Genomic DNA, 26,589 nt, shown 5'->3' with positions numbered 1-26,589 from the left:
CCCTTCGGTGCCTTAGAGCCTGCATGCCTCAATGGCAGGTTCTTCCTGTTCGATGCGAGGTTTTCATCACTGGCCTCTGATCGAATGATTCTATAGGTGTTCGATGCCAGCTCATTGATTCGCACGCCGTGGATTGTACCTATAATACCTTGAGGACCATTGTCATTATTGGTGGTCCCTCTCGCGTCTGTTAACAATATTCATCATCGACTGGTGATCAGATGATGTTCTTGCATGTTCAACTTCAACTCCCATATTCACATGCTTGGACTTGTACTTTGTTCGGGTCGAGATGGAGTGCAAGACCCTGGATTTTGTCTATTGCAATCCAGGTTGCGATTTTGTGGATTATTATAATCATTAGATGACTCATTGATGGATGGCTGCGCCCATGCCTGAGTCTTCATGGATGGCTGCGACAATACCTTTATTATCATCATGGTCTCTTAAGCTGGGTGGCTGCGTCCATACCATAGACCTCCTTCGTATGTCTTTTGGATGGCTGCACCCATGCCTGGACTACATGTAATCGATTATCAGAACTATCAGATGTACATACGTGCAGGTTCTTCCTAGTGGTGTTCCAGTTCAGCCAGTTTCGTAAAGCATTTCGCCCCTCCCACTCTCTCGGGCTTCATGCTTTAGGGGGCATCTGTTACACGGTTATTTGTCACTGTCTCCCTGTCAGTCTTCCTACTGTGTCATGAGACCAATTTAATCATGCTCATGCTCTCTAATGTTTCCAAATGACCCACTTTGCCAAAGTTTTTGCTATCAGCGCGACTTTTGTCAAGATAAACGCGCTGACGAGCGCTTCATAATAGACGGAATGCGCTGTCAGCGCGGAAGCACACGGGTTTCCTGCGCTGGTCGAATTTCATGTGACAGTGCGTCTGCTATTCGTATCTGATCGCGCTGACATGACCTTCTTTGTTATTCAGTTGCGATGCCAGCGCTCCAGTGCAGTTATGGACCCGCGCTGATCCAGTTTGGGCGAGTTTGTTCTAACAGTCGGCCTTCCAGATGACTCCAGACCTAGTTGTTGGCCTTGTAAATGTCGCCCTCCCTTCTCTGGCATGTCTGTTTCATCATTTGAGCCACCTTCCTTGGAGATAAGCTCATCCTCCCACAATTCATGGAGACTCCTTCCTATTTAAGCCTCTACCATTGCCATGAGCAGCTAGTTTGGAATTGATAGTGCTGGGAGTGTTCCTGCTAGTGTGTGAACTTGATAGGTAGTTAGTGTGACAAGTGTGGGATTGCTAGAGAGTTTAAGGAAGGTTGTGAAGTGTTTATTTCTTGTGTCAACTTGTGTGAGAGAGAGTTTTTGTCTTGGGAGATCTACCTCCAAGGGTGAATGCTTGAGAGACTCGCTGGCTGGACCCTATTGAGAAGGATTCGATGTCAGAACTTTGGTTGTACTCTTCTCTGTTATTTATTAATAATAGATGACTATCATTATGGTTCCACTCTCATTGTTCCATGTTTGATGTTGATTTATATCTTTTCTGACTGATATATAATTGCATCTACTAGATTTTATGCTTGTTTTCGTGTTGTTCTTTGCATGTGCAGGTATCTAATCACGGAGATCACGTGGATCGTGACCAGCCAAAGCAAAGGAACGAAGGCGACATCTCTTCGACGAATACTAGCGTCGAAATCCAAGTAGGTTCTCACCATCTACTTTTTATTTGCAATTAGGAACTTGCGTGATAGCATTGTGTGATTGTTGCTAGACCCGGTCTGGGCTAGTAGGGATCGTCTCTGTCCGCAGAGAGGATTTACCTCCACAAAAAAATCTCTTTACGAAGTTAATCTTGCCAAGAAAAGATTGCATGGCTTTCTTGTTGTGAGGTAGGGGTATTGCGGAAATCTCCTTGATTTTGTTAGGATCAATGTGAATTCCAAATTTTGACACTATGAGTCCGAGAAGTTTTTCTTCACTTAGTGCAAAAAAGGATTTTTTTAGGTTAAGTGAAATTCCATACTTTTGACAACGTTGAAATATTTGTTTTAAATCTCTAAGATGATTGTTTCATTTCTTGGAATATACAGTTATATCATCCAAATAGATTACCACTGATTTATTAACTAGTCCCTTGAATGCGATGTCCATGGCTCTTTAAAATGTGGCACCAGCATTAATCAGACCAAATGGCATCTTTTGATATGCGTATGTGCCCCATTTAGTTCTGAATGTGTTTTTTAATTGATCATCGGGATGTACCAACACTTGATTGTATCCTGAGAATCCATCCAAGAACGACACTAATTCTGATCCCGCGACTGCCTGCAGTATTTGTTCCATTCGAGGCAAAGGAAAATTATCCTTTTGGTAGGCTTTGTTAAGATTTCGAAAGTTAATGCAGATTCTAATGTCTCCGTTTTTCTTTCTAAAAAGGACCATATTGGAAACTTGTTTGGAATGTCGAACGGGAAAAATGATTTCGGCTTTCAATAACTTATTGAGTTCAAATTTGATTTGGTTTTCTAGATTGGGATGGACCTTTCTCAACTTTTGTTGGACAATTTTTTCATCGTCTGTCATTGGAATAGTATGTTGGATGACGGAGGTGTCGTATGTTTTGAGTTCATCATAATTCCAAGCAAAGACACTTTTGTATTGTCTCAAGAGACAAATATACACTAATTTTTCTTTAGGAGCTAGACTAAGGCCTAGATTGATATTCTGTGGTTTGGTATCAGTTCCTAGATTTACTAATTCATAGTTCAAAGTTGAACTTTGTAGTTTTGAATTGGTAGATATTTTAAACCGATCTTTAAAATCATAAAGGTCTTCTAACTTGACTACTAACTTAGGTATGGCATTGTTAGTGCTATCTTGTTGCAATTTTCGGTCGTGTTGGTCTTCGTCAATTATTTGATTGGTGTAGGATCCTTCAGATGTGAGGAAAGTCACAATATTAGGATCGTCGTTGAAAATACTCCAATTGGTAATGTTATCAGGGATAGATGGTCTAAAAATTAATTCAATTGAAATTCGATCAGGGCTAAAATCTTCTGAAGGAATGAGCTTGGAAGCTACATTAGCTAAGAGGTTTGAACTAGCATTCCGGAGTCTGGGAATTGATGAATTATTAAATGCTATAAAGTGTGCAGTCAGATTCTGAACTAAAGATAGGTAATGTTTTAAATGACCTGATAAAAAATGTATAGTATTACGTACCTATCTAATTACAATTTCAGAATCTCCGAAAACTTGAAGGTATTTGACATCTAATCCGATTGCTTTGTATGACCCTTGGACTAAAGCATCATATTCTGCGGTATTGTTGGTGCAATCAAATTCGAGTCTGCAAGTTAGCATAGTTTTATCTCCCTCTGGACTTATTAACACGCATCCTGCTCCTGCTTCTTCGTTAGACTTAGAACCTTCAAAAAATAATTTCCAAAATAAAGATTTATTTACATGACTATCTATAAAATTAATACATTTAGAACTATCTATTTGAGAGAAATTTTCTACTTGACATAAAACAGAATGTTCTAAGTAAGGTGAAGTATGAGCATTAAAATTTCCTAGGAAAGAATCTACTGAGTAGTTTCCGATGATGTTATTGTTGTATGCTACTGGTTCATTTTCTCCCTCCAGTTCTGTTACTATGTTTTTGATGTCTTTCCCACTCAACTTCTATTTGATTTGGTTTACCATTGTAAGGGAGCCACATGTGCGACCAGTCAGTTGCAAAGTATCCATGAAGTTTTTCTGACCAATCTCTGCTAAGAATTAAGCCATAAAATTCTGGAATATCAGCAACTAAAATGTCGATAACTTGACGTACCTTTGGGTTTGATGACAACCTTATGGTAACCTAATTTAATTCACCAATCACTTCGACTTGTGATCGATCTAATTGAACTATGCGCACAGTGGATTTTTGTGGTTGAACGTTCAATTTTGCACATATTGACTTTGGTAAAATATTCGATGAAGCTCCAGAATCCACTAAGCAATTATGCAAATTTTTATTGAAAATTTCATAAGTAAGAAGAAATGGGGGAGTATGAGATCTTGATCTTCCTCCAATTAAGGCGATATCATTTGGATCAACTTTATTAATCACATTAGCTGGAGGTCTTCCCATGTCATGGGAATCTTCAGAGATTACAGCAATGGGCAAAGGTGCAACTAGTACAGCATGTAATTCTTTCAAAAGTAACTTGCTCAATTTGTAAAAAGTGATATTGGCCCTAGTCTTTTTCATGTCTTCTATGATATTATACTCCATTTCATCTGAAATGATCAGCGTTTTAGAGGGATTTGATGGGCTGGTTTGAGTCGCTTTAGGTGTCGTTTTCTTGGCTGCGACTTAATCCTTAGTCATTGAGCTTGCGCTCTTTGGCTTAGGGGTAGGTTGAGGAGGATCAAGTTGATTTCTACTGCAAGCACTAACCGGGGATGCCTCTTGATCCTCTTCATCTGGGAGGATGAAATCCCACATACCTTGTAACTCTACAACTTCTTCTTCATCGGTATGTTATTCAGTAACGATTTCCTCATCTTCTTCTTCGGATTCAACACTTGTAATAGCGTTAGGGGGTCTGGAATCGGTCGAAGGGTTTCTTTTAAAAGGTCTGTACATATTTTTAGAAGAAGTTTCTACCACTTGTTTCTTAATTTCGACCATCTCATTAGACATGGTTTTCAAAACTTTTTGTAATCCTTCTAAATCGAACTGATCTTTTTATTGTTTTTTCTTGGGATCTTCCTTGCAAGTAACCTTCTTGGATTTTCGTTCTTCTAATGCATTTTTATTTTCTAGGGCTATAATACATTTCTCTACTGTTATTGCTTCTTTCATATTTTCGGCTAAAGTTGTTTTGTTAGCCCTATCAATGAAGATTGATATGTTTGATGGTAAAGCAATGATATACCACTCACTTTGCACTTCTTCGCTAGGCTTGGAAGCAGTAGGAATCTTATTCAACAATTTATTGAAACGTGAATTAAAATCTTTGATACGTTCCTTTGACTCAGCCCTGAGGTTAGATAGGTCGTTGATCAATGTCGCCATAGAACTATCATCACCAAACTTAGTCAGGAATTGTTCTTGGAAAATCTCCCAACTAGTAATAGATCCAAATGGTAATGAGAAATACCATGATCCATATACTCCTTGTAGAGTATAAGGGAAAAGTCGGACGACAACATCTTCGTTGGTAACTCCATTGAGATTTATGGATAGCATGAAGTTATTTATATGTTCTTCCGCTAGCATGCCTGCCTTAGGATTACACTTAGGCAGCCATTTTCAGGATGGGCCGGTAGCTAACTCAAGGGTGCAGGCATTAACACTGCCCCTGGGTTATTCCATGGAGATTGGGCCATCCCTGATCTATTAACATAGAAAAGTGCAGAAGATGATCCCTGTGGTTGAGAAGATGAGGATATTATGACTCCAAATGATTGAGAAGGAGATGTGGGAGTACCGGTGGACGGACGAACAATGATCTAAAGTGGAGGAGTCAATGGTTGAAAACTTCGCGGTGGAGAGGTTGAGATGGATGATGATGATGAAAGAGTCTTGCTATTGGACCCTTTAGGAAATTTCCTTACTCTCTTCCTTGTGGGTAGAGATAACTCAGTTGGCTGAACGCCAAATTTTTTCACTCTTTAATATGGTAAGAGGATGAGCAGGGTTATATTGTGAAGTCATGTTGCCTTGAGATTTATCAGATCTTTGAGGAGATATAGAAAATCGCTGAAGTTTGTGAATCAAAGATTCAACTACAGGAGGCTCAATAGTAGATTGTCTAAAATGTCAGGGTTTGTAGCAATGGCTATTGCTCCTGCAACTTCTGGCTCTGGATTTAAAGATTCTAAATGCGATGGAGAAGTCGGGGGAGATGGTGAGGGTGATTTACTCTCAGAATGGTATTTATATTTAGACTTTCTTGCCATTCACAGTTCGAGGCCCTCCTTCTAGTGCCAAATATGTTGAAGCCCCGAAAATCGGGTCTACAACAAGGGGGATACCCACCCAGTCCAGACCTTGGTTAGCAGCTCCTTTTCTGTTTGGTATAGTGGGTCCGACTGGGGATATGGGACCAGTTTCCCAATTTATGTGTGTGTGTGTGTGTGTGAAGAATTGATATTTCCTTTCTAAAATTTCCTAAGTGAGATGCTCTAATTCTAACTCTAATCTAATAACATGAAAATTGTATTGTAATACGCAGAAATATCTAAGTCTACACTAACCCGGGGTGTAATCCTTCTGTTATGCGATCTAAAATGATTTCAGATAACAATTGGTAATAAAGATCATTCAATTGTTATGAGAAAAGAATTCAATAAAGATGAACCACTTCGTATAAAAAGTTAGATGAAATAATTGTGAAAGGCATATCGCATAATAAGCTACTCATACATTAACCATAAATAAATAGCTATCACCGTACAAAAGTGCCAAATGATAACTCAAACATTCACGCATCAATATATAAATAACTGAACATAAATATCACTTTGACACAAAGGCAGAAATAGTTAAGAGATAAAAGTACCATTTATAACTAGTTCTACTCATGAGCTTCAAGCGATAATGATTTATCTCTTCTTAATCCAACATCCACTAAGAGTACAAAAGTGCAACATCAGTAGCAGATATTAAATACAAATATCAATAAATCTTGTTCCATTCATTCATCAAAACCTCCTCAGAGGATACAAAAGTGCATGTTATGGGGATAAGTTTTTGAAAAATTTTAGGACCCTTCTCTAAATGCATGAGAAGGGTTTAAATACTACTAAGTAAATCTAAAAATAACTTATTACAAAAATGTAGGATACCGTTTAAATGACCGTCCTTTTTTAAGGCAAAAATAAAGCAAAATTAATACTAAAACTGAATCTAAAATTAAAACTACTAACTAATTATTTCTGTATCTGCTCCTTGAAATCAAACGCGTTCAGCATTTGTCTGAGAACAGTTAGCTGGCTGACTTCTGATTTTAGTTGTGCTGTGAAAACAGAATCAGCAAGAGCTGGCGCCATCTTCTTGGTAGAATTGATGATACACTTGAGAGTCATGCACTGGCTGTGTGGTTTTACCAAGTATGCCTAGTAAGAATCTCAATTCAACTTAGTTAATCTTTTGATTGATTCTGCCTTTTCTTGAGCCTTCTATCTCCAGCTTGTCTGCAATTGCTGCTCATATGTACATACCATATTGAAGATGTTTCGGACAATTACTACTGGTTTTAGGATTCAAGTTTTACTTTTTATTTAACCTCCAACGTTCTTTTTACAAATTTCTGGGCTTACAGGTGACTGAGCAATTAGAAGCTTTCCTTTTCAAAAAGTTTTGCCCAGCTAATCGCGCATTGGAAACTGCCTCCATTTCTTTATCTGGGTTTCCTTGGTGCGATTTTTTCCTGACGCGCGTTTTCTTTTAGTGGATATAAAGCTCAAATTTTGTGAAAATAATGATTCCGTAAGCTCTTGACCCTAAGTTTTAAATTGTCTATTTCTGATATCAACATTGTCTAGTATCCATTTAATCATGTCCGTGTATGGAAGAATTTTGGGCCTCGCCACTATCCTATGCAAAAACAAACAAGCTAGATCTCTAATGGATGCCTCAGAAGAACCACGTGAGCCAGCAGTAGTCGCAACCTCCATCACTTTAGGATTCTCTTCCTCAAGTAGACTATACATGCCTTCCCAAGTAGCAATACCAACGTCTCTGTTACAGGCAGTGTCTGTATACAAGGGTGCCATTTCTTTCTCTTCAGAGCTCGGGGCTTTTTCTTTCTTTCCCATAATATCCTGCGTACTGCTTTGTATATTTCTCTATTCCCCGTTCCTGCAATTTACAAGTGAAGTGAGAATAATGATATATGAAATGTGATGGGAAAGTTTTAAATGCCGAAGACATATAAAATATACCACCTTACGTGAAATGGCTCTTTGATAAGCACAAAACCATATTCCATTAATGACTGGCAACTAACTCATCAATTAGCATTAAAGCCATAACTAGGTCTCGGTTTATGGAAAATACTTTTTTGAAAAATGAGCCCAAAAGATCTAGGATGAAGCGATGAAGCGATTTGCTCCACAATATCGTAGATCGCAACATCACAGAATCACAACATCACAAGGTTGCTATCTCGCTATATCACAATATCGCAAATTCACAATATCACAAAATTGCAACATCGCTATATCACTATATCGCAAATCACTGGAGCACAATATCTTTCAATCATTCGTTAATTTTTTTTTTGCGAAATGCGATTTGTGATATGCGCCATCGCATATCGGCAGTTTAAATTTTTTTAGTGTAAGTGATTTTTTTAGACATGCGATGCGATAAATGTTTTCTTAATGTGTAGTTTCGCATCGTGATCTCGCAATCTGAGAATTCGGCTTGCAAGGAGGTATCCTGTTATCCTTTTTGCGATGCGATTTTTCTTAGGGAAAGATTTTGTCTTACCTTATCATGAAACTTAACTTTTTAGATTTTTCAAGGGTATTTTCCTAAGTTTATGATGGTAATTTTTATTAAAAATGAAATACAAGCACTAATTAATTTTTAAATATTTTACTAAGGTTCCCCACTTATTTAGTATTAGGAATAACACTAAATAAGAAGGGGGGTTGTTGTTGGCCACAACAGGATCTTATACTTTAGGTCTATGATTTCTCTTTTCATGTCCTTGTTTTCTTTCTTCAATTTCTTGTTCTTTTTATACCATAGAGTTAAGTGAAGAATGAGGTTATCACTCCTGGAAATTTGAATTCCACTTTGTGCCTTCAGCATTTGATTTTCAGTTTTGAGGTACCTGTTTAATGTCTCCAGCTCAAAGATTTCTTGTTTCAAGATATTAGATGCTGGAGGTTCTTTTGGCTCATTAAACTGGTTTCTTCCCTCTTCTCAGCTCTTAATTAATCCTTTGGTTACTTTTGTTCTCTCTAATGATTCTATGTAATCATAAATTTCTTACTCAATAGGATCAATACCTGGGGTTTGTACTAGACTCCTTGGATGTGAAATGAAGGGAAGTGGTGATACCTTGGTGATAGTCTCAGTGATTTTCTCAAAGATTTCTTAAGACCTTTAGATTACTTTTTTGACTCAAGATTGATATGTTCTCCAACTTCTGAGGTTGCTTCTTTCACTGTGTTCAATCTAGTGCTTCTTCTCAAACCTGTGGTTGGTAATCCTTGAATTTTCTTTTCTTTAGATTTTGAATTTTACTTCTGAGGAAGGATTTTTTTTTAGGGTAAAACCCTTGTTTCTTTGTTGTCTTTCTTCCTTCTAAGACTTTCTCTGTTCATTAACCTATAATGGTACATTGTGTTCTCTATAAGTTGGATTTTCTTTTGAACATTTACTAACATTTTCCTGAGGACATGTAACAGAAAGTATGGAAGATTCATGTAATTCTCTTCAAGGAAATTCATCAATAAACTAATGTTATAGAAAAACATACACCCAAATCAGTCTTCGCAAGTAACAAATTTCTTAAGGACAAGGAGCAAATTTCTCCATTTACTTTTGAGGGCAGAACTAGGAATACCTTTTCTGAAGATAGTAGTATCCATGCTTGGGAGTTTCAAGAAAATTTTGCAATCTTCCCCTTCGACTCCTCTGTTCTTGAACCAATTTTCTCCACCTCTAGTAGTCTGGTGGCTTCTGTAATCAAGAACCCAGTTATACGAACTTGACATCGCTTATTTCAATTTCCGTTCCATAAAAAGATCATGCAAGGTTTTTGTCACCACCCTTTGGAAACCATAAAAAATTTCTATGAAATCTAACCACTGAAATTTCTATAAAAATTCTTTATTCTGGGGGTATCCTTCCAAAAATTTCCTTCTTGTTGGTTCTGTTCGAACGCTAATGCCCATGGTGAGAGATATTTCATCTCAAGAATTGTTTTACTTGATAGGGAAAATGGTCTTAGTAGGGTTTCGCTCTAGGATGGAGAGACTGTATGAATTAGAAAAATGATAGAATGGTAAAGTGTAATGAAGGTTCATAGAGATGAATTAGCAATTTGAATGCATTTAATTCCATGATTTAGCGATCAAGTTGATTGATTCGAAATAAGGACGAGATAGGAGTTAAAATGGTGGTGAATTATAATGGATTTAACAAGTGACTATCATCCATGAACTCCAATGATTTCATTTTTTTCTATAATGTTATGTCCATCTAATTCATATATGCAATATGTTAACCCCTATTGTAAAATTAAAATGTTACATACCTTAAATTTATTTGCTAACCTTTATTTTTCCTTCGATGTCTTTTGGCGGTACTTTTCACTTTGGAAGGAGTCAATCATTTCTTCAATTTGAGACACCAAGTGTCCCTGTTAGATTGGTTGTAGAGATATTATTAGAGTTGTAGAAACTTGCCCAAGCTGCAGAAAGTCACTAATTCTATAGCTGAAATATTTCCAAGAAAGGGATGTTTAGAAAAAGGGATTTTTTTTCTTTTATAGAAAAAATTGTTAAGAGAAAATTTTAAGGTGCCAACAAGAGTTGGTTTTCACTTTAAATTTTCTGAATAAGAAAGCCAACAAATTGTTGGTTTTCATGTTTACACATTTTTATTTTTTAATAAAAAGAGAGAAAAATAAAATTTCTAAGGTGGAAAAGAAGAAGAATTCTTCTCGACCATCTTCAATTTTGAATTGTTTTGGAAAATTTTGACAAATTCTTCTTTTGTCAATGGCTTCCAATAAAGTATAAGTCGATTTCCATTCACTAAAGGAGGAATTTTCTCTTCATCAACAATCCTAATTCTGACTGCACCATTGTCAAAGTGATTTTCGGCTTCATAAGGTCCAAGACAGGGAGTTTGGAATTTTCCTTGGAAGTTTTTGAACTTTGAATAACAAATTAATGCCCAATCTCCTAGATGAAATTTTATTTATTTAATGTATTTGTCATGCCATCTGGATCTTTGTTGCTAAACTAGGCTAGTCTTCTGGAAGGCTTCTTGTCTTATTTCATAATGCTCATTGAGTTTCTCCATCCTTTGCTTTTGTGCTCCTATTAAGTCAAGATCCAACTAGATTTTATTTTATACGTCTAGATCTGGAACTCTATTGGAAGTAAGACCTACTTTCCATAAACAACTTCATAGGGAGTATGTCCTGTAGTGCTTCTCCATGTAGTTCTATAAGCCCACAAAGCTTCTAGAATATTTTCTGCCCAACACTTCCTATGTAAGTGTACAATCTTAGTGAGAATTGCTTCAATCACCTTTTTTCTAGATTCAACTTGTCCATTAGATTGTGGATGGTATGGAGTAGATTTATGATGCTTGATTTTATACTGTTCCATGAGCTTTTTCACTAATCTGGATGTAAAATGTGTTCCTTGCTCTGTTACAATTTCTCTTGGGACACCAAAACGAATGAAAATATCCTCAAAAATAAATGAAACTACAACAATTTCAGTAGAAAAAGGAAGTGCTTTAGCTTCTACCCATTTAGTGACATAATCAGTACATACCAAAATATAACTTTTTTGTTTTGAAGGTGAATTTATTGGACCAACAAAATCTAGTGCCCATTTCTCAAATGGTTGATTGAGTACCTGAGGTTGTAATGGAATTTCATTTTAAAGAGTATGTTCCCCATTCTCTGACAACCGTTACATCTCTTTACATATTCCTTGGTATCCTTGAAAATGGAAGGCTAATAATATCCTAAGATTAGGATCTTATAAGCAGTTCCTCTATTCGAGAAATCTCCTCCAATTGTTTCATCATGTCATGCTTTAAGTATTTCCAGTATCTCATCTTTTTGAACACATCTTATGATGATGAGACTTGGTCTTGTTTTTCACAATTCTTCATTTATCTATGAATAAAATGTGATGTTGTGAATTATCCTCCTCCTTTCTCAGGAGACAAATGAAATTGTAATTTCCTTGTAGATAAATAATTAGCAATATCTGCATAACAAGTTGATTTAGTATGTACTTCAAAAATATATTCATCAGGAAATTTATCCTCTAGAATTTGATCATTGTTATCATTTTGAATTCTAGATAATAAGTCAACAATTGTATTTTTTTTTCTGGGTCGATCTAGAATGGTGATGTTGAATTCTTGCAACAATAAGATCCATATTGTTATTCTACCATTACTGATTGATTTATTCATTAGATATCTAACGACAGTATGGTTTGTGTGAATGAAAGTTTCATAGCTAGTTATATAATGTCTAAATTTGTTAATGTCATGAACTATAGCTAAAAACGCCTTATTAGTTACAATATAATTTAGCTTTGTTGGAGTTAAAATTTTACTGGTATAATAGAATGGATAAGGAGTAAGGTAATTTTATCCGAACAATGATCTAAAGTGGAGGAGTCAATGGTTGAAAACTTCGCGGTGGAGAGGTTGAGATGGATGATGATGATGAAAGAGTCTTGCTATTGGACCCTTTAGGAGATTTCCTTACTCTCTTCCTTGTGGGTAGAGGTAACTCGGTTGGCTGAACGCCAAATTTTTTCACTCTTTAATATGGTAAGAGGATGAGTAGGGTTATATTGTGAAGTCACGTTGCCTTGAGATTTATCAAATCTTTGAGGAGATATAGAAAATCGCTGAAGTTTGTGAATCAAAGATTCAACTTCAGGAGGCTCAATAGTAGATTGTCTAAAATGTCAGGGTTTGTAGCAATGGCTATTGCTCCTGCAACTTTTGGCTTTGGATTTAAAGATTCTAAATGTAATGGAGAAGTCGGGGGAGATGGTGAGGGTGATTTACTCTCAGAATGGTATTTAGATTTAGACTTTCTTGCCATTCACAGTTCGAGGCCCTCCTTCTAGTGCCAAATATGTTGAAGCCCCGAAAATCGGGTCTGCAACAAGGGGGATACCCACCCAGCCCAGACCTTGGTTAGCAACTCCTTTTCCGTTTGGTATAGTGGGTCCGACTGGGGATATGGGACCAATTTCCCAATTTATGTGTGTGTGTGTGTGTGTGTGAAGAATTGATATTTCCTTTCTAAAAGTTCCTAAGTGAGATGCTCTAATTCTAACTCTAATCTAATAACATGAAAATTGTATTGTAATACGCAGAAATATCTAAGTCTACACTAACCCGGGGTGTAATCCTTCTGTTATGCGATCTAAAATGATTTCAGATAACAATTGGTAATAAAGATCATTCAACTGTTATGAGAAAAGAATTCAATAAAGATGAACCACTTCGTATAAAAAGTTAGATGAAATAATTGTGAAAGGCATATCGCATAATAAGCTACTCATACATTAACCATAAATAAATAGTTATCACCGTACAAAAGTGCCAAATGATAACTCAGACATTCACGCATCAATATATAAATAACTGAACATAAATATCACTTTGACACAAAGGCAAAAATAGTTAAGAGATAAAAGTACCATTTATAACTAGTTCTACTCATGAGCTTCAAGCGATAATGATTTATCTCTTCTTAATCCAACATCCACTAAGAGTACAGAAGTGAAACATCAGTAGCAGATATTAAATACAGATATCAATAAATCTTGTTCCATTCATTCATCAAAACCTCCTCAGAGGATACAAAAGTGCATGTTATGGGGGTAAGTTTTTGAAAAATTTTAGGACCCTTCTCTAAATGCATGAGAAGGGTTTAAATACTACTAACTAAATCTAAAAATAACTTATTACAAAAATGTAGGATACCGTTTAAATGACCGTCCTTTTTTAAGGCAAAAATAAAGCAAAATTAATACTAACTGAATCTAAAATTAAAACTACTAACTAATTATTTCTGTATCTGCTCCTTGAAATCACAAGCATTCAGCATTTGTCTGAGAACAGTTAGCTGGCTGACTTCTGATTTTAGCTGTGCTGTGAAAACAGAATCAGCAAGAGTTGGCGCCATCTTCTTGGTAGAATTGATGATACACTTGAGAGTCATGCACTGGCTGTGTGGTTTTACCAAGTATGCCTAGTAAGAATCTCAATTCAACTTAGTTAATCTTTTGATTGATTCTGCCTTTTCTTGAGCCTTCTATCTCCAGCTTGTCTGCAATTGTTGTTCATATGTACATACCATATTGAAGATGTTTCGGACAATTACTACTGGTTTTAGGATTCAAGTTTTACTTTTTATTTAACCTCCAGCATTCTTTTTACAAATTTCTGGGCTTACAGGTGACTGAGCAATTAGAAGCTTTCCTTTTCAAGAAGTTTTTCCAGCTAATCGTGCATTGGAAATTGCCTCCGTTTCTTTATCTGGGTTTCCTTGGTACGGTTTTTGTCGGTCGCGCGTTTTCTTTTAGTGGATATAAAGCTCAAATTTTGTGAAAATAATGATTCCGTAAGCTCTTGACCCTAAGTTTTAAATTGTCTATTTCTGATATCAACATTGTCCAGTATCCATTTAATCATGTCCGTGTATGGAATAATTTTGGGCCTCACCGCTATCCTATGCAAAAACAAACAAGCTAGATCTCTAATGGATGCCTCAGAAGAACCATGTGAGCCAGCAGTAGTCGCAACCTCCATCACTTTAGGATTCTCTTCCTCAAGTAGACTATACATGCCTTCCCAAGTAGCAATACCAGCGTCTCTGTTACAGGCAGTGTCTGTATACAAGGGTGCCATTTCTTTCTCTTCAAAGCTCGGGGCTTTGTCTTTCTTTCCCATAATATCCTGCGTACTACTTTGTATATTTCTCTATTCCCCGTTCCTGCAATTTACAAGTGAAGTGAGAATAATGATATATGAAAGGTGATGGGAAAGTTTTAAATGCCGAAGACATATAAAATATACCACCTTACGTGAAATGGCTCTTTGATAAGCACAAAACCATATTCCATTAATGACTGGCAACTAACTCATTAATTAGCATTAAAGCCATAACCAGGTCTCGGTTTATGGAAAATACTTTTTTGAAAAATGAGCCCAAAAGATCTAGGATGAAGCGATGAAGCGATTTGCTTCGCAATATCGTAGATCACAACATCACAGAATCGCAACATCGCAAGGTTGCTAGCTCGCTATATCACAATATCGCAAATTCACAATATCACAAAATTGCAACATCGCTATATCACTATATCGCAAATCACTAGAGCACAATATATGTCAATCATTCGTTAATTTGTTTTCTACGAAATGCGATTTGCGATATGGGCCATCGCATATCGGCAGTTTAAAGTTTTTTAGTGTAAGTGATTTTTTTAGACATGCGATGCGATAAATGTTTTCTTAATGTGTAGTTTTGCATCGTGATCTCGCAATCTGAGAATTCGGCTTGCAAGGAGGTATCCTGTTATCCTTTTTGCGATGCGATTTTTCTTAGGGAAAGATTTTGTCTTACCCTATCATGAAACTTAACTTTTTAGATTTTTCAAGGGTATTTTCCTAAGTTTATGATGGTAAGTTTTATTAAAAATGAAATACAAGCACTAATTAATTTTTAAATATTTTACTAAGGTTCCCCACTTATTTAGTATTAGGAATAACACTAAATAAGAAGGGGGGTTTTTGTTGGCTACAACAGGATCTTATACCTCAGGTCTATGATTTCTCTTTTCATGTCCTTGTTTTCTTTCTTCAATTTCTTGTTCTTTTTATACCATAGAGTTAAGTGAAGAATGAGGTTATCACTCCTGGAAATTTGAATTCCACTTTGCGCCTTCAGCATTTGATTTTCAGTTTTGAGGTACCTATTTAATGTCTCTAGCTCAAAGATTTCTTGTTTCAAGATATTAGATGCTGGAGGTTCTTTTGGCTCATTAAACTGGTTTCTTCCTTCTTCTCAGCTCTTAATTAATCCTTTGGTTACTTTTGTTCTCTCTAATGATTCTATGTAATCATAAATTTCTTGCTGAATAGGATCAATACCTGGGGTTTGTACTAGACTCCTTGGATGTGAAATGAAGGAAAGTGGTGATACCTTGGTGATAGTCTCAGTGATTTTCTCAAAGATTTCTTAAGACCTTTAGATTACTTTTTTGAGTCAAGATTGATATGTTCTGCAGCTTCTGAGGTTGCTTCTTTCACTGTGTTCAATCTGGTGCTTCTTCTCAAACCTGTGCTTGGTAATCCTTGAATTTTCTTTTCTTTAGCTTTTGAATTTTACTTCTGAGGAAGGATTTTTGTTTAGGGTAAAACCCTTGTTTCTTCCTTCTAAGACTTTCTCTGTTCATTAACCTATAATGGTATATTGTGTTGTCTATAAGCTGGATTTTCTTTTGAACATTTACTAACATTTTCTTAAGGACATGTAACAGAAAGTATGGAAGATTCATGTAATTCTCTTCAAGGAAATTCATCAATAAACTAATGTGATAGAAAAACATACACCCAAATCAGCCTTCGCAAGTAACAAATTTCTTAAGGACAAGGAGCAAATTTCTCCATTTACTTTTGAGGGAAAAACTAGGAATACCTTTTCTGAAGATAGTAGTATCCATGCTTGGGAGTTTCAAGAAAATTTTCCAATCTTCCCCTTCGATTCCTCTGTTATTGAACCAATTTTCTCCACCTCTAGTAGTCTGGTGGCTTATGTAATTAAGAACCCAGTTATACGAACTTGACATCGCTTATTTCAATTTCTGTTCCATAAAAAGATCATGCAAGGTTTTTTTCACCACCCTTTGGAAACCATAAAAAATTTCTATGAAATCTAACCACTGAAATTTCTATAACAATTCTTTATTCTGGGGGTATCCTTCCAAAAATTTCCTTCTTGTTGGTTCTGTTCGAACGCTAATGCCCATGGTGAGAGATATTTCATCTCAAGAATTGTTTTACTTGATAGGGAAAATGGTCTTAGTAGGGTTTCGCTCTAGGATGGAGAGACTGTATGAAATAGAAAAATGATATAATGGTAAAGTGTAATGAAGGTTCATAGAGATGAATTAGCAATTTGAATGCATTTAATTCCATGATTTAGCGATCAAATTGATTGATTCGAAATAAGGACGAGATAGGAGTTAAAATGGTGGTGAATTATAATGGACTTGACAAGTGACTATCATCCATGAACTCCAATGATTTCATTTTTTTCTATAATTTTATGTCCATATAATTCATATATGCAATATGTTAACCCCTATTGTAAAATTAAAATGTCACATACCTTAAATTTATTTGCTAACCTTTATTTTTCCTTCGATGTCTTTTGGCGGTACTTTTCACTTTGGAAGGAGTCAATCATTTCTTCAATTTGAGCCACCAAGTGTCCCTGTTAGATTGGTTGTAGAGATATTATTAGAGTTGTAGAAACTTGCCCAAGCTGCAGAAAGTCACTAATTCTATAGCTGAAATATTTCCAAGAAAGGGATGTTTAGAAAAAGGTATTTTTTTTATTTTATAGAAAAAATTGTTAAGAGAAAATTTTAAGGTGCCAACAAGAGTTGGTTTTCACTTTAAATTTTCTGTATAAGCAAGCCGACAAATTGTTGGTTTTCATGTTTACACATTTTTATTTTTTAATAAAAAGAGAGAAAAATAAAATTTCTAAGGTGGAAAAGAAGAAGAATTCTTCTCGACCATCTTCAATTTTGAATTGTTTTGGAAAATTTTGACAAATTCTTCTTTTGTCAATGGCTTCTCATAAAGTCTAAGTCGATGTCCATTCACTAAAGGAGGAATTTTCTCTTCATCAACAATCCTAATTCTGACTGCACCATTGTCAAAGTGATTTTCAGCTTCATAAGGTCCAAGACAGGGAGTTTGGAATTTTCCTTGGAAGTTTTTGAACTTTGAATAACAAATTAATGCCCAATCTCCTAGATGAAATTTTATTTATTTAATGTATTTGTCATGCCATCTGGATCTTTGTTTCTAAACTAGGCTAGTCTTCCGGAAGGATTCTTGTCTTATTTCATAATGCTCATTGAGTTGCCTCATCCTTTGCTTTTGTGCTCCTATTAAGTCAAGATCCAACTAGATTTTTATTTTATAGGTCTAGATCTGGAACTCTATTGGAAGTAAGACCTACTTCCCATAAACAACTTCATAGGGAGTATGTCCTGTAGTGCTTCTCCATGTAGTTCTATAAGCCCACAAAGCTTCTAGAATATTTTCTGCCCAACACTTCCTATGTAAGTGTACAATCTTAGTGAGAATTGCTTCAATCACCTTGTTTCTAGATTCAACTTGTCCATTAGATTGTGGAGGGTATGCAGTAGATTTATGATGCTTGATTTTATACTGTTCCATGAGCTTTTTCACTAATCTGGATGTAAAATGTGTTCCTTGCTCTATTACAATTTCTCTTGGGACACCAAAACGAATGAAAATATCCTCAAAAATAAATGAAACTACAACAATTTCAGTAGAAAAAGGAAGTGCTTTAGCTTCTACCCATTTAGTGACATAATCAGTACATACCAAAATATAACTTTTTTGTTTTGAAGGTGAATTGATTGGACCAACAAAATCTAGTGCCCATTTCTCAAATGGTTGATTGAGTACCTGAGGTTGTAATGGAATTTCATTTTAAAGAGTATGTTCCCCATTCTCTGACAATCGTTACATCTCTTTACATATTCCTTGGTATCCTTGAAAATGGAAGGTTAATAATATCCTAAGATTAGGATCTTATAAGCAGTTCTTCTATTCGAGAAATGTCCTCCAAATGTTTCATCATGTCATGCTTTAATTATTTCCAGTATCTCATCTTTTTGAACACATCTTATGATGATGAGACTTGGTCTTGTTTTTCACAATTCTTCATTTATTTATGAATAAAATGTGTTGTTGTGAATTATCCTCCTCCTTTCTCAGGAGACAAATGAAATTGTAATTTCCTTGTAGATAAATAATTAGCAATATCTGCATAACAAGTTGATTTAGTATTTACTTCAAAAATATATTCATCAGGAAATTTATCCTCTAGAATTTGATCATTGTTATCATTTTGAATTCTAGATAATAAGTCAACAATTGTATTTTTTTTTCTGGGTCGATCTAGAATGGTGATGTTGAATTCTTGCAACAATAAGATCCATATTGTTATTCTACCATTACTGATTGATTTATTCATTAGATATCTAACGGCAGTATGGTTTGTGTGAATGAAAGTTTCATAGCTAGTTATATAATGTCTAAATTTGTTAATGTCATGAACTATAGCTAAAAACGCCTTATTAGTTACAGTATAATTTAGCTCTGTTGGAGTTAAAATTTTAGTGGTATAATAGAATGGATAAGGAGTAAGGTAATTTTATCCTAACAAAACTCCTAAGGTCATGTCTGAAGCATCAATTGATATATTGAAAGGAAATTTCCAATTAGGTCCTTTTAAAATAGGTTCTTCAGAGATTTTATTTTTCAAAGTTTCAAAGGCATTTTGATAATCAGATCACAATTGAATTCATAGTCTTTGGTGAGTAGTTTGAAGAGTGGAGATGCAATTTTTGGGAAGTTTTCTATGAATCTTCTATAGGATCTAGTAAAACCAAGAAAACTCCTAACATCTCCTTAACAATTTGGCACTGATAATCTAGAAATGACCTCTACTTTAGATGAGTCTACCTTAATTCCATCTCCTGAAATATGGTGACCTAAAACAAATCCTTCCTTAAAAAAAAAAAAAAAAATCTCAGGACTCAATGAAATATTTATTTCCTTACATATTATTAGAACTTTTCTAAATTTTCCAATTCTTCTTTCAACGAATCTCCATAAACTGTGAAATCATTCATATATACTTCCACACAATCATGAATAAGATCAGAGAAAATTATGAGGACTGCTCTTTGTAATGTTGTCGGAACATTGCATAATCCAAAAGGAAGTACTCGGTATGCATAAGTTCCCCATGGATAGGTAAATTTGGTTTTATCGTGATCCTCAGGTGCTACCTAACTTTGATTGTATCCACTAAAACCGTCTAAAAATGAAAAAGAATTTCCCTGCTAATGTCTCTAAAACTTGATCTATGAAAGGGAGGGTAAAATGGTATTTTAATGTTGCTTTATTCAATTCCCTGTAATTGATACACAACCTCCATTCCCATTTTTCTTAGGAATGATTACTAGGGTTGAAACCCACTGACTGTCTGATATTGGATAGATGAAGTTTACATTTAGAACTTTTTGTAATTCCTCCTTAACAATTTCTTTTAGATTTGGGTTCATTCTTCTTTGTGGTTGTTTAACTGTTCTTTGTTCAATGTATATATGATTCGTGCAAGTTTTAGGATTAACTCCTCTCATATCAATGTATTCCCATGCATAAGTAGAAGAATGTTCTTGTAAAATTTCTACCAGTTGATTTCTTGTAATTCTTCCATGTTTTCATTAATGTTCAAAGCTTTACCTAGAAAAAATTCTATTATAGAGTTTCCAAAATTTTCCATATAGAGTAAAGATACTTGTCTGGATGATAGATATTTGATTTGACTACGATCATAATGTGAGGAAGATTAATTATTTCCCATTAGATTTAAAATTTGGTCCTTCTCTCTTACTTGCTAAATAGTGAAAAAAGGTTGTATATCATCATCATCATCTATCCATTTATCACTCTCTATTTCTATTATGTTTTTGCAGGTGGATACAATGTAAATTTCTTTGTAGAACTTCTATCTGAGATAAACATGTCACCTGATTTACAACCGATAAAAGCATTAGTTGTAGCTAAACAAGGTCTTCCTAGGAGTAATGGATGCCCTCCTAGATTATTCTTGGGTGTTAAAATCATGAAGTCGGCAAGATATTCCCAAGAACCTAAGGATACACAAACATCTTCTAACACACCATCAGGTTTAATTACAAACCTATCTGCTAATTCCAACAATGTTGGTGTGTATTGAATATTAGGAAGCCTTAGTGAATCCATGACTTGTTTACTCATTATGTTTATGGCTACTCCTAGATCAATTAGTGTGTTTGGTATTTCAATTCCATTGATGTGAATTTTCACAATGGAGTTCCCTAGATCTACATAATATTGTATTGTTGTTTTCCCTATCACGATGTCTGTAATTTTCCCAACTAATTGAATTATTGTTATGTTTCTTCTTTTTCTTCCTCATCTTTGAGTACTTAATTCATTGATTGTTTTTGCAAACATTAGTATTTCTTTTATGGCTTGCAATAAAGGAATTTTTATACAAACATTTCTTAATTCATCCAACATATTATAATAATGCCATGCGATTTATTTTTCTACTCCATCAATATCAACTATTTAAGAAAAGGTGGTCAAATGGATACTGAGGGTTGTTATATAATAGGAGTATTATCATAATTTATAGGAACATTTTATGTATGAATATTTTCTTTCTAAGGATTAGAGATTTCTCCTTCTTTAGACAAGTTTTTATCTTTTTGAAAAAATTTCCTTGCTTCTTGAATAACAACAGGGGGTTTTATTTGCAATATTCTACCAAAACTTAATTGAACATTATTTAGATATAGTGGACTTATTACATAGGTTTGAGGATTTTGACCCTCCATATTATAAATAGGTTGTGACACTTTATTATTTGGATTAGGAAGTTGTTGAGTAGGTAATTGATTTGATTTTTGTGCAAATGGTAGGGATAACTATGGATTTTGATTTTGGATTTGGACTTGAGGTAATTGATTAGCTTGAGGAATTTGATTAGATTGAGGAATCTGACTGGATTGGGGTAAGAATTGTAATGGAAAATTAGGATAGGGTGGTGAATATTGTTGATATTTAGCATAATCCCCATAAGGATTTTGTCATCCTTGATTCCAAGATTGTGATTGTGGCTGAGCACAAGCCTACCAAGATGGATTCCAATTATTTTGTGAAGACTAAGAAAATTGTTGTGTTCTAAAGCCTTATGGTTGATTTTCTTGAGAGTTCGACCATGGTCTTTTAGCAATAAAATAAAGAGGGTCTACTTGTTTCGCTATCCCTTCATCATTAAGTATAGCCTTAAAACTTGGCAAATAAGGACATTCCTTAGTATCATGGTTATCTACACATATGTAACAAGTTTCTATGGTTTTTATGTCTAAAGGAAATTATCATATAACATGCTTCTTTCGACACCTAGGACAAAAAATGGATAACGCAACATTTTTAGACTTTTGCTTGTTTTGTAGTTTAAGGGTGTCAATTTGTTCACTTTGACTCCCTAAAATAACTATCTTAAAAGTATCAAGAAAACTTCCTAATTCTTCCCTACTGACTGTCCTAGATGCAGATTTATTGATTCTTGATAAGAGAGGGTCCCTAGGACTTTTTCCAACTTGTTCCTTACCCCTTCAGATATGTACACATAGATCACAAATATATGTAAATGGTAATTGAGAAATATCCCATTTTCCTGTCGAGTTAAGGAGATAAATCCATTCATCTCTGAAAGATTTGTGTAGGAAGGCTTTCAAATTTTCCTCATCCAAACTATCCATTTTTTCTCTAAGATTATAAACAAATATCTTGAATAAGTCTTCAAGATTCTCATCTTCTTTCTATTTCATTTTGAATACTTCATCCCTAATGTTGTGAGGCATACAGTAGTATCTATATTTTTCTAAGAAATATTATTTCATTTGTGCCCATGTCCTTATAGAATTCGCTCCTAGACTCATGAACCATTTTAATGTTGAATCCTTTAAGGTAGTAGGGAACAATATTAATTTATGAGCATTATGTAGATAATCATATGATCTGCATAATACTTCAAATTCAAAGAGAAATGTCTCTGGGTCTTCATTTCTTTTTCTATGTAAATTAGGAAGAATAGAAGGTGAAATATTTTTCATGGTGAGGGTTGTATCTTCATCAAAGATAGGAAATCCAAAAGGGTCTTGATCTCCCCTACCTCTACCTTCTCTTTTACCTATATCTCCACCTCCTCCTCTACCTCTACCTCCTTGTTGGCTAGTTGAATTGTTTATTAATTAACAATCAAGTACCACATTAAATTGTCAACCTGGGAAAGTCTTTTTATTTCAAAGGCTACTGCGTACTGTATGTACTTTAACTCTAAAAGCATTAAAAAGCTGTAGTATGCATAATTCTCACGTTATGTTATAACAGTGTACTGTAAAGATAAAATAAAAACAGTTAATAAATCCGAGAAGAAAAGTGATGGATGCTCTGTTATCAGAGGATCAGGACCCTATCCTCCAAACCAGGACGTTCAACACCTGCCCCTGTAACCAGATTGCTAATACACACTGAAAATCTAATTCACCGTTGAAGTACAACTTCGAACGATTAACGAAACAGAGTGCCAGCAAAAAGGAAACTACCAAAGGTAATGCTTACAGAATCCAAAACAGAGTACCAGCATAAGAAATCACCAAACACACTTACACACTTGACAGAAAAGTAAATGGGTGAATCTTGTGAGGAAGGCGCGCCCAGTCCCTCTCACAAGATTCCCCAGAACACAACTGTTGGATTAGAGACTCAGAAAAATCTTCTATTCATCTGCCAAAAGATTTAGTACAATAAGAGTTCAGACTTTGTTGTTCGTCTTTTAAAATTCCCCTTTCAGAATCCTCCCTCTAATATAGATGTCTCCTCTTTATAGAGGAGACATCTATTACAATAGATTATCACGGTTCATTCAGTTAGCCAAAAATAAGAATTAAAAAATGTTGTTATAACAGTGCAACAGTGTATTCTTTCTTAAGTTTATTTCTGTTACACAGCTGGTGCCTGAACTTTTCCTGTGCTCTTGGGATCCTTGTATTATCCTTCGCCATTTCCCCATGGTTGCTGACTTAGAAAACCCGTATTGTTCCTGATACTTGAGCAATCGTAACTATGTTTTGCCCTTTTTGGGTAGTTGCTGATTATGCCGCGTCATCGTGGAATCCTGGCAGTCTCCAGATAGTTTCCGTTTGTTATTTCCAGTTGGTGCAAAAATAACGTTCTCCTGCTTTTAGATGGTTGTCGTTACTGGCTGTGGCAACTGCGTAGTTGCTGCTCCTGGTGTTGCAGCAACTGCGTAGTTGTTGTTTCTAGTGTTTCAGCAACTATAATTATAATTCCTGCAGTCTTTAAACAGCCCAGCAATTATTTGGCAACTTAATTGACTTTTCCACAGATAAATATAAAGATATTGATGAATATGCAATGAACAGTTAAACATATAGATATGTGGAGAGTTACTTCGTACCTTGGGGTGATTAAGTCATTATACAATCAAAAGCTTTCAACCTATGACTGAAAAAGGATAATATTATGGCAAAAATATAAGGTCAAAATTGGTCAATTCTGAGTCCCAACATCCCCCCCAACTGAAGAGATTGCATGTCCCTATGCAATGCCTACTCTGAGTCTGAGTCGGAGTACTAGGATGAACAATGTAGATTACTGAGACAATAGTTATAGGAAGTGGCATCAAACTTCTTCCTGAACCCACAAACAGTCTGTATTTGCCTCCATGCTGCTGCTTCTTCCCTGTTGGATAATCCAAACTGGCCCTTGTATTGTTCACCAGATAGCCATAAAAGTGGAAATTTAAATCTGTAACCCATCCAATTTTCAGCACAGTGTTGCATGCATTTAACATAATGAGGTACCCTTGAGAGTGCTACCTGCAAATTAGGTGGATTATAAGGGTGATATTCCTGCCTCTCCTTGGGGCAGTTCTCCCAAAACAGTTTATTTGCCTTGACAGCCAAGGATGCCTTAGTCTTCACATAATGCTGACAATCTCTCAGGACCATTGCTTGCAGTTGCCTAACGTGGTCCTTCATTTCAGGATCACTTACCATTCTTAGATGTTGTGCAATGAAGGTGGCTGCGTTCTGCGGTTCAACTCTAATCCACAGAAGACAATTCTGTTCATTATGTTGAGCTGAGGCAAAGGCGTTCTGCCATGTAAGTTGGTTAGCTAAAAAGGAGATAAAGGCTCTCAGCTGTATGTCGCCAACTACAGGTGTCATATTCATATTTCTTTCTTCGGACATGGCTTCATTATGGAGATAGAGCTCGCATAACAAATTTTGATCATTTTTAGGTGCCTCTGCAAAGGTTTGCATAAACTGCTCTGATGTAACTACCTGATGAGGTCTACCTTCTTTGACAGCCTTTATCTGTAAAAATGTGAGTCTTTCCCTTAAAAATGTTGCATAATTAAAAGAGGGTTTCCTTGTGGCAAGTATTTTTTTGGAATAACTCAAACATCTGGGTCAATCTGGCTTTTAGTTCCTTGATTTCTTTGTACTGGGCTCTGCACTGCTCAAGTGCTTCCCAGTTCTTATATGCATAACTGAACTAGATCCCCTTTTGCTGTTGGAATGCTTTGCCTTGAGATAGCTCATATTCTCTCCACCATTCTCCTTTTATTTCTTGAAAACTGTCTGTTTCTGTGCATGCATCACTAACAGAAGGAAGTTCTGTTTGTGTAAAGGCATCAACAAGGGTAGTCTGCTCTGTGATTATTGGAGTAGGCCGGGATGATCCAATGTCTTCCTTTCCATTTCCAGCTACTGTTTCTTCTTCATGTTCTATATTCTGTACTGATTCCTGTGTATTTGATTCCTCTTCTTGTTTGGTGGCGATTTGGGTGGGCCGGGGTGAGTCTATATTTTCCTCCTCATTTTCCTCTTTTTCTATGGCAGTCTGGATAGGCTTGGGTGAGTCCCTGTTTTCTTCCTTGTTTTCCTCTGTAGGCATTTTTTCCTCTTGGGTAGGCCGGGGTGAGAGTATGCCTTCTTCCTCATCCTCTGTTGTAGCTTCTTTTTCTTCTCGTTCCATGGCAATTTGGGTAGGCCGTGGTGACTTTTCCTCTTCTTTATTTTCTATTCCCTCCTGCATAGTTTCTGGAGAGCTTACTGGTTCTTGTGTGACAGTAAGTTCTTTTGTTTGCTCTGGTGCAGTTTCGGGAGAGCTTACTGGTTCTTGTGTGTCAGTAAGTTCTTCTGTTTGCTCTGGTGCAGTTTTTGGAGAGCTTATTGGTTCTTGTGTGTCAGTAAGTTCTTCTGTTTGCTACTGCATCTTTTCTGGAGAGCCTGTTGGTTCTTGTGTGACAACAGGTTTCTCTGTCTGCTCCTGCACCTTTTCTGGAGAGCCTGTTGGTTATTGTGTGACAACAGGTTCTTCTTTCGGAGCGGAGGGTTGTGGTGTCTCCATCTGTGTCGCAACAGGTTCTTTTGTTTCAACCAGAACCGCAGGATCTTCATTCATTGGTTCTGCCACTATCTTGTATCCTGCTTGAGTATATAGTTCACCGCAACCGGTACACACATATTCATTGTCCTTACTCTTTTCTGCTGCAGATGCTACTCGTGCTAAAATGTGCAGGCTAAATTCCTTTTGATAGGCTTCCTTGACCCTTATAATTTCCTCCTGGTAGTCCTGAATCTGAGTTTTCAAAAATTCAATTTCTTCCTGCAGAGCCGATATGGTGGGCTGAACTTGTGGAGTAGCAGGTTCCAATGGAGGCAGAGGTTGTGCTTTATCATTGGTTTGATCCCTTATACCCTTAACAGGTGGTTCTTGTGTGTCACCTGGGGTAGTGGTTGTTTCCTGTGTTGCAGCGTCTTGGCCAATATTACCTTGGGTGTCAGCAGGTGGTTCTTGTGTGTCAGCTGCCTCAAAATATGATGTCACAAAACTGTGAACACTCTGCATCTCAACCTCCGAGGGTGAGGGAGAAGAGTTTCGAGGACTGGTGGAA

The sequence above is a fragment of the Pinus tabuliformis genome, chromosome 2_2 (assembly GCF_031772625.1).
Source record: "Pinus tabuliformis cultivar Carrire ecotype Pingquan chromosome 2_2, CPIR1, whole genome shotgun sequence".
Classification (NCBI taxonomy): Eukaryota; Viridiplantae; Streptophyta; class Pinopsida; order Pinales; family Pinaceae; genus Pinus; species Pinus tabuliformis.
The sequence above is the reverse complement of the archived record's forward strand: the minus strand, read 5'-3'. Positions refer to the sequence as shown.